We start from the raw sequence: 7953 nt of genomic DNA, 5'->3' as shown, positions 1-7953 counted from the left end.
AGCCTAAGGAAATCACAGCACCACGACCACGACGGCCCTTGCGGGGTGGCCTGCCTCTGCCTGTCATTTTTTTTTTAATGTGTTGTTACTGTTGTACTATGAGTGCAAGCTGCTGTGCCACCTTATATATCAGTGGTGGGTGGGCAGTGGCACAGTACACTCTCTGTGGACCTGACAGCAGTCACTGGCACCCAGGCAACTGCAATTTAAAAAATATATATATTTTTTTTTACTTTGCAAGCTGCTGTGCCACCTTATATATCAGTGGTGGGTGGGCAGTGGCACAGTACACTCTCTGTGGACCTGACAGCAGTCACTGGCACCCAGACAACTGCAATTTAAAAAATATATATATATTTTTTTACTTTGCAAGCTGCTGTGCCACCTTATATATCAGTGGTGGGTGGGCAGTGGCACAGTACACTCTCTGTGGACCTGACAGCAGTCACTGGCACCCAGGCAACTGCAATTTAAAAAAATATATATATATTTTTTACTTTGCAAGCTGCTGTGCCACCTTATATATCAGTGGTGGGTGGGTGGGCAGTGGCACAGTACACTCTCTGTGGACCTGACAGCAGTCACTGGCACCCAGGCAACTGCAATTTAAAAAAATATATATATTTTTTTTACTTTGCAAGCTGCTGTGCCACCTTATATATCAGTGGTGGGTGGGCAGTGGCACAGTACACTCTCTGTGGACCTGACAGCAGTCACTGGCACCCAGGCAACTGCAATTTAAAAAAATATATATTTTTTTTTTACTTTGCAAGCTGCTGTGCCACCTTATATATCAGTGGTGGGTGGGCACACAGTGGCACTGCAGTGGGCACAGTACACTCTGTGGACCTGACAGTCACTGGCAGCCCAGGCAACTGCAATAATAAAAAATATTTTTTTTTTCAATTTATTGCAACAAGATGCTGTGCCAACGTATATATATCAGTGGTGGGCAGTGCACTGCAGTGGGTACAGTGCACTCTGTGGACCTGACACAGCACTCACTGCAATTATGACAGAGAAAAAAAAAAATATTTTTTAAAATGCCAGGTACTGTGCCTGTGCCACCCGAAATGAGTGTGGTGTGCACACAGTACAGTCTGTGGTAGGTCTGTGGCCTCTCACACACAGCGGGCAGGCAACTGCAGTGTACAATAGATATATATATATATATATATATATATATATAAAGAAAAAAATCTATTACCTTACCAGCCCTTGAAAGGGCTTTTGGGGACACTATATATATATATATATATAAAAATAAAAAAATCCTCAATTACCAGCCCTTAAAAGGGCTTTTGGGGACACTAGATAGATATAGATATATATATATATGAAGAAACAACTCAATTACCAGCCCTTAAAAGGGCTTTTGGGGACGCTAGGTATATATATATATATATATATATATATATATATAAAAAAAAAAAAACCACAAATACCAGCCCTTAGAAGGGCTTTTTGGGGTGCTGATATTACAGCAGTAGTGGACCAAGAACACTGCAAGACCAGGAACACTGACTAACTGTCCCTAGCTTAACAGCAGCAGCAGCAGCAGCAGCTCTCTCCCTATTCTCACTACACACACTGCTTCAGAATGATCTAAGATGGATGCTGCCCTTGCTTATTTATAGGAGGTGGGAGGGTGTGGGAGGGAGGTACGCTGATTGGCTGGAAATGTGTCTGCTGACTGTAAAGTTCAGGGTCAAAGTTTGCCTCAATGATGTCTTATGGGGGGCGGACCGAACATCGCATATGTTCGCCGGCAGCGGCGAACGCGAACATGCTAAGTTCGCCGGGAACTGTTCGCCGGCGAACAGTTCTATACATCTCTAAGGAGGGGACCCCAAACGGGTTGACTTTGAAGTTAGTCTGTAGTTCCAGTCCCCCAATGTCTGTACCCACACAGTACCCCAAGCAAAGTGTCCCGGAACGGAGCATTACTCATCCAGCCAACCTCTGCCTCTCTCGTAGTACATACCCAATGCGGAGGAGAAGCGTGGACTGGCCCTTCTCCCTGGAGTCCTTTCAGCCGCTGGAGAGAAGACAGAGTGGCTGGGCTCACTCCCTCATGCTGTTGGGGACCTGGGCCGACTGCCCAGCATCCCTGGGATATAGAGGTGAAGACCGCAGTCCCATCCACTACCACAGGAACTCCATCTTTTGTACGTTGAGGGCAGAGGCCAGGCGCACTCTGCTCTGTTGCCAGCTCTTCTGCTGGATTGGTGTCATCATTCTGGGGCACCATCTGCTGCTGAGAATGGGAGTCAGCAGCTCCATCTTCCTTGCCCTCATCTGGCGGTTGGGACAACCTTTCTCTGGTACTGTCTCCCAGATGCACAGATCCTGGCTGGGGAGGGAAGACAGTTTCCTCCACTCTGACTGACTGTTGGGGAGGGAGGACAACAACCTCCTCTCCCTTCTCACCCTGGGCCCCCGAAACTGCCACAGGTGTGGAGCAGAGGTCGTTGACTCTCTGTCCGGCTGCCAGCGTTTCAGCTGGGTGTAGAAGCTTCACTTCATCTGCTTCTCGCTGGGGCGAGGGGCCAATTTCCCCAGCTTCCTGGAACTCTGTAGCTGTTGCAGGTGTTGGGCAGAGGTTGGTAGAACTCTGCCCTGTTGCCAGCACTTTTGCTGGGGACTCCACATAATCTGCTTCGGCTAACTGTTGGGGAGGGAGACTGACTTCCTCTGCTCCCAGACTGTGGATCTCTCGCTGAGGAGGAAGGATGACCACCTTCTTCTCCGAACTAGCTGCTGTTAGGGAGTGATCACCACCTTCTCACCCTGGGCCTCTGGAGCTGCCACAGGTGTGGGGCAGAGGTCTTGGACTCTCTGTCCAGTTGTCAGCGCTTCAGCTAGAGAAGTTTCCTGTAACTCCACAGATGCTGCTGGCAGGAAATCCCATGTCCCTGTCAGTGGTATAGGTAAAAAGGTCATCTGCCTCTTCTCTCAGGAAGGCTGAAGCTGCTGTTGGTGTTGGGCAGAGCTCAGTGATGTTAGGCCCTGGTGCCAGCTGTTCTGCAGGAAAGTAAACTGTAAAGTCAGTGGCCTTGCACACACCTTCTTGGGTCACCAATTGTTGCAGGCAGAGGTCAGCAGTTCTATGCCTGGATGCCTGCTCTTCTGCCATAGGCTTATTGGGATGTTCCTCCTCAGCAGAAAAGTCTATTAAATCCCCAGCCTCTGGCAAGGGGAGCCGAGGCCCGGTGCTAAGCAGAGTCTAGCAGCCATCTGTAGGCGATCTCCAGCTCCCATTCCTGAACGGTCAAAAACTCCAAATCTTCCAGTGCCCAGAACACTTCTGAGATGTTCAGGATCTCTTCTCTGTAATCCACAATTTCCTCTAACCTCCACTCCAAATCGCTCCCAAAGTCAGGGTCCCTGGACAGTAAATGCCCTGGGCCGCTGTAGCAAAAGCCTTCTGTTGGTCTGTCGTCCGCTCTCCATGGGCACACTTGGGTTACATATCAGTAGAGGGCTCTGTAGCTCTCGTCCAACAGCATTCCCACCTGGACCAGCCTGCCTAACTCAGCCTTCCATTCCTTGTGCGGTTGTCTCCCCAAAAACACCATTCGAACTTCGTACTGTGTCCAGTACCTTTCCTGGAAGGAGGGGAGGATTTTTCCCTGGTGTCGCTGCTCATGGGCTAGCACTTCCTTCCAGAGTTCCCAGTGGATTACATTATACCCTCCTAGCAGGACCTTCTCTGAAACTGGTCCCCAGTGCTGTATTCACATCTCTCGCAACCTCCTTCCAAATTCCTCTTCCATGGTGGCTGATATCTGTACCTCTCCTCTTCTGCTATCCGGACCTTGAATCCCAGTGGAGATTTGGATGTCCTAGACTGCAGGAAGCATCCCACCGATTGCCACTAATGTAACAGAACCACGACCCACACTGTGTTTGTGGGCTTCCATCAGTATACGACTTCCTTCAGTCTTAAACATAGAAACCAGATTTTCCAGCCGCCCCCATACAAAGCTAGCTGACAACTTAGCTTGTATACGTTTTGGAACCTTCTCCTTTATTGAACATTCTCACACTGTTTATATACAGCATGGACACCCCCCTCCTGATCAAATTACCCCATCAGGTCAGGGGTTGCCTGATTACATTATCATATGCAGATGACTTTGTATACAGAAATAGAATTAACCTGAACTAATTATCTAGCCATCTGGACAGAAACAATATGTGAGTTCATTAACAATTAACAATGGGACAGGCAGGCTTAACAGAATACACATCACACCTCAATACACAGACAATAGGGAGAGCCTGTCTCTGACATTGAAGTTCAATACACATTATCATAAGTGTAAACACAAAACCCATTTGAAGAAATCCAAACCATATTCTCAGTGTCCATTAAGTATCTGTCTTTCACTCCCAGTGACGGTGAATAGGCTTGAAACACTGTCTGTCTGATCCATATGGAAATGGTCACAGCAGAAGCGGAAAACCCCTTCTGAGGTCTGTCTGTGAGCACAAATAGTGAGTCTTACTTCCTAAAAGACTCCGTAGCTGACAGGTACACCCTAATTGCCCGAACCACATCCAAGGAATGCAAGGCAATTTCCTTAGGATGTTTTGGCCTGGGACACAGGGAAAGCAACACAATGTCTTCATTCAAATGAAAATCAGAGACAATCTTTGGAAGGCACGAAGGACAGGGGCGAAGAACCACCTTATCTCTGTAAATCAGGAAGAAGACAAAGGGCACCAGGTCACAATATAGTATGAGAAATATGACAATTTATTGTAGTGACTTACATGTACAAACGATCCAAAATACGGTTGCTGCAACCGGCACCTGTATCACAGACACTGCCACACAGCACAGGATCGTTCAGCAGGTCCCAGGATCTGATCATCCCGGATGTGTCCCATTGCGAGTACCGTTGTTCATGGTTTACTGGCTGTATTTTGGATCGTTTGTACATGTAAGTCACTACAATAAATTGTCATATTTCTCATACTATATTGTGACCTGGCGCCCTTTGTCTTCTTCCTTTTTTGCTATATGCCTGGAGGGTCCCTCACCTCCCGAGGAGCTGCCTGCACTCTATATGCCACATACACCTTGATTTGGACTCCATGACCATCCACTACAAGGAATCATCTACACTGTGATTTTTTCCGGACTGTGGAAGGACTACGTTCATAGATTAGGTTTTTGCACTCCCATCTTTGATTTGTTTGTTATATATATATATATATTCCCCCCCCCCCCCCTTCCTTTAGAATTTTTTGCCTTACCATTTTATATGTTTATATATGCTTGTGTGTTTTTTGCACATATGGTCTATGCATTTTACCTTCCATTGTGAGTCAGTGAGCGCTGACTTACTGACTTAGGTCAGTTTTTTGTTTATCTTTGTAAATCACCAAGTAAGGTGAACGACAAGAAAACGCCCCCATCTCCGACACCCTGCGCACAGAAGTGATTGCCACCAAAAAAGGCCACTTTCTGGGATAATGTAATCAGGGGAACCTCCCTAAGATTTTAAAAGGGGGTTTCTGGAGGACTGAAAGCCCCCAAATGAGGTCCCAAGGCGGCAATGGAGACCGCACCTAAGGAGCCAAGAGTTGAACTCCTTGGAATAAAGTATGCACCAAGGAAAGTGTGGCCAATGATCGTTGAAAGAAGACCACCAAGGCTGAGACCTGGCCTTGATAGTGCTTGAGGCCAGGCACTGCTCAACCTCCCATTGGAAGGTCAAGATCCGAGCCACCGAAAAGGAGCGAGGATGAACCCCAAGAGACTTACACAATGCAATGTACGACTTCCATGTACAATAGTAGATCTTCCTAGAGGTAGATGTTCTCGCTTTTAACAGCGTAGGAATCACTGAATCAGACAAACCTCTATCTTTCAGCACCTGGCTTTCAACAGCCAAGCCGTTAAAGCCAGCAAATGTAAAGCAGGATGGAAGATTGGCCGTTGTGACAGCAGATCTTTCCTCAAAAGGGAGTCTCCAAGGAACATCGGCAACCAGCCATACCAGATCAGTGGAAAGGCGTAAATCAGACGATACTGACCCCACGAGGCAACCATCATGTCTGAGGCGCCCGCCAGAGGGTCCCAAGACCATGCCACAAACCTCTGCATCTTCCTGTTGAGATGAGAGGCCGACAGGTCCACCTCGGGAGTAGCCCACCAGAGGCACAACTGATGAAACGCCTCCAGATGAAGTTACCCTTCCCCCTGGTCCAACGCCTGTCGACTGAGGTAATTCGCCTGCCAATTTTCCACCCTGGCTCAATCAGATTAGATTGTCTATAGACTGTGGATTCTTGTCCCATTTGACCAGAATTTCTCTTTGCAGAGGTCTCGTGTGGAAAAGGAACCGCCTTGAAGGCAGACACCATCAGGCCCAGAACCCACATGCAAGACCGAAGGGTTGACCGTCTGCTGGACAACAGAAGTTGAATTGCTTCCTGCAGTTTCTGGAGTTTTTCCAGAGGAAGGAACACTCTGGCTAAGGCCGAGTCCAGAGTCGATCCCCTGCTGACACAACAATGCCAGCACTGGGGCCAACACTTTTGTGAAGACTCAAAAAACGCCACAAACTGATAATGCCCCTCTCCCATGGCAAAGCGGAGGAAGCGCTGATGACCAACACATATTGTAATGTAAAGGTAAAGCGTCCTTGATGTCGATAGAAGAAAGAAGATCCCCCTGATGCAGGGATGCCACTACCGTGTGAATGGACTCCATTCTGAACTTCTGCACCCGCACAAAGCAGTTTAGCGTCATGAGGTCCAGAACTTGCCTTCCTTCCTGGGGACTGTAAACAGGTTTGAATAAAACCCATGAAAACGTTCCAAAGTCAGATCCAAACAATCACCCCTTGGCACAGCAAGTCTTGTACTGCCCCAAAGCGGTCTGGGGACATGTGCAAGTTGGAGGGAAAAAACCTTTTTGGAGGGTAAATACAAAACTTAATCTTGTAGCTGGACCATATGACTTTGTGGACCCACTTGTCCTGTACCAGGGAGGTCCACGGGTCCAGAAACCAGGGAAGATGTCCCCCCACTCCACATACTGGTGAGGGCCAAGGACCAAATCCAACTTGGACACCAAAGACTCCAAAATCGTCAGTGCAGTAAGGGATTGTTGGGACCCGGAGGGCCCGGCAGCCTCTGAGAGGGGATAAGGTGGGGAAATATGCTCCAAGGACTCCATAAGTGAAAAAGGGGGATCCACAAAAAAAAGGTGTAAAAACACTGCTAGGGACACCCCCACCGTGCTGGCAGCACCACAGATCGCCAGGCACAGAGCACCAACCAATCCTATAGCAGAGAGGGAGAGGACCCACCAGACTCACCACCCACCAATCAGGCACCGCAGTACCAGGCTATCTGCACACACATGCGGCAATCAGGAAGAAAAAGATCAAGGAGTCAGCACCAGGGGATAAGGAGGGGATCCCACTGCCTAAATCACTGCCCATATATGCTTGATAGTCATGGCCGCCGCTATTAGCAATGAGAAACCACTAGAAAATGGCTGCCGAGGTTACACAAACATGGCCACCAAATCTACAGCACACAAGCTACAAGAAAATGGTGGTCCCAAGAGCCCCGAAAATGACACCGGCAGGAAGGGGGGCCCAGGTAAAGCCATTTCCCATAAGCCGATCATCCGGTTGCCGGTGGCGCACACCCCCCATGCCAACACAGCATCCCAGACCGACCTCAAAAGGTGGTATGGCCAACCCATGGGGAAGGGGGGGGGGTAGGCAGATGAGAGGCGAAGTGTCCGCAGGGCCCACCAAGGGAGGGGGGATGCTGCATGGGAAGACGGAGAACCCGGGGGTCTGACCGTCCCAGGGAGGGGCCCACATCCACCCCAAAACCCTCTAGGGGGAAAGGGGGGACAGCTACTCACCATACCAGGAACAGGGTGGGCACTGCTCCAGACAGAACCTCATCTCCATCGAA

The sequence above is a fragment of the Pelophylax lessonae genome, assembly GCF_965119305.1.
Source record: "Pelophylax lessonae genome assembly, chromosome: 1".
NCBI lineage: Eukaryota > Metazoa > Chordata > Amphibia > Anura > Ranidae > Pelophylax > Pelophylax lessonae.
This window is presented reverse-complemented; position numbering follows the sequence as displayed.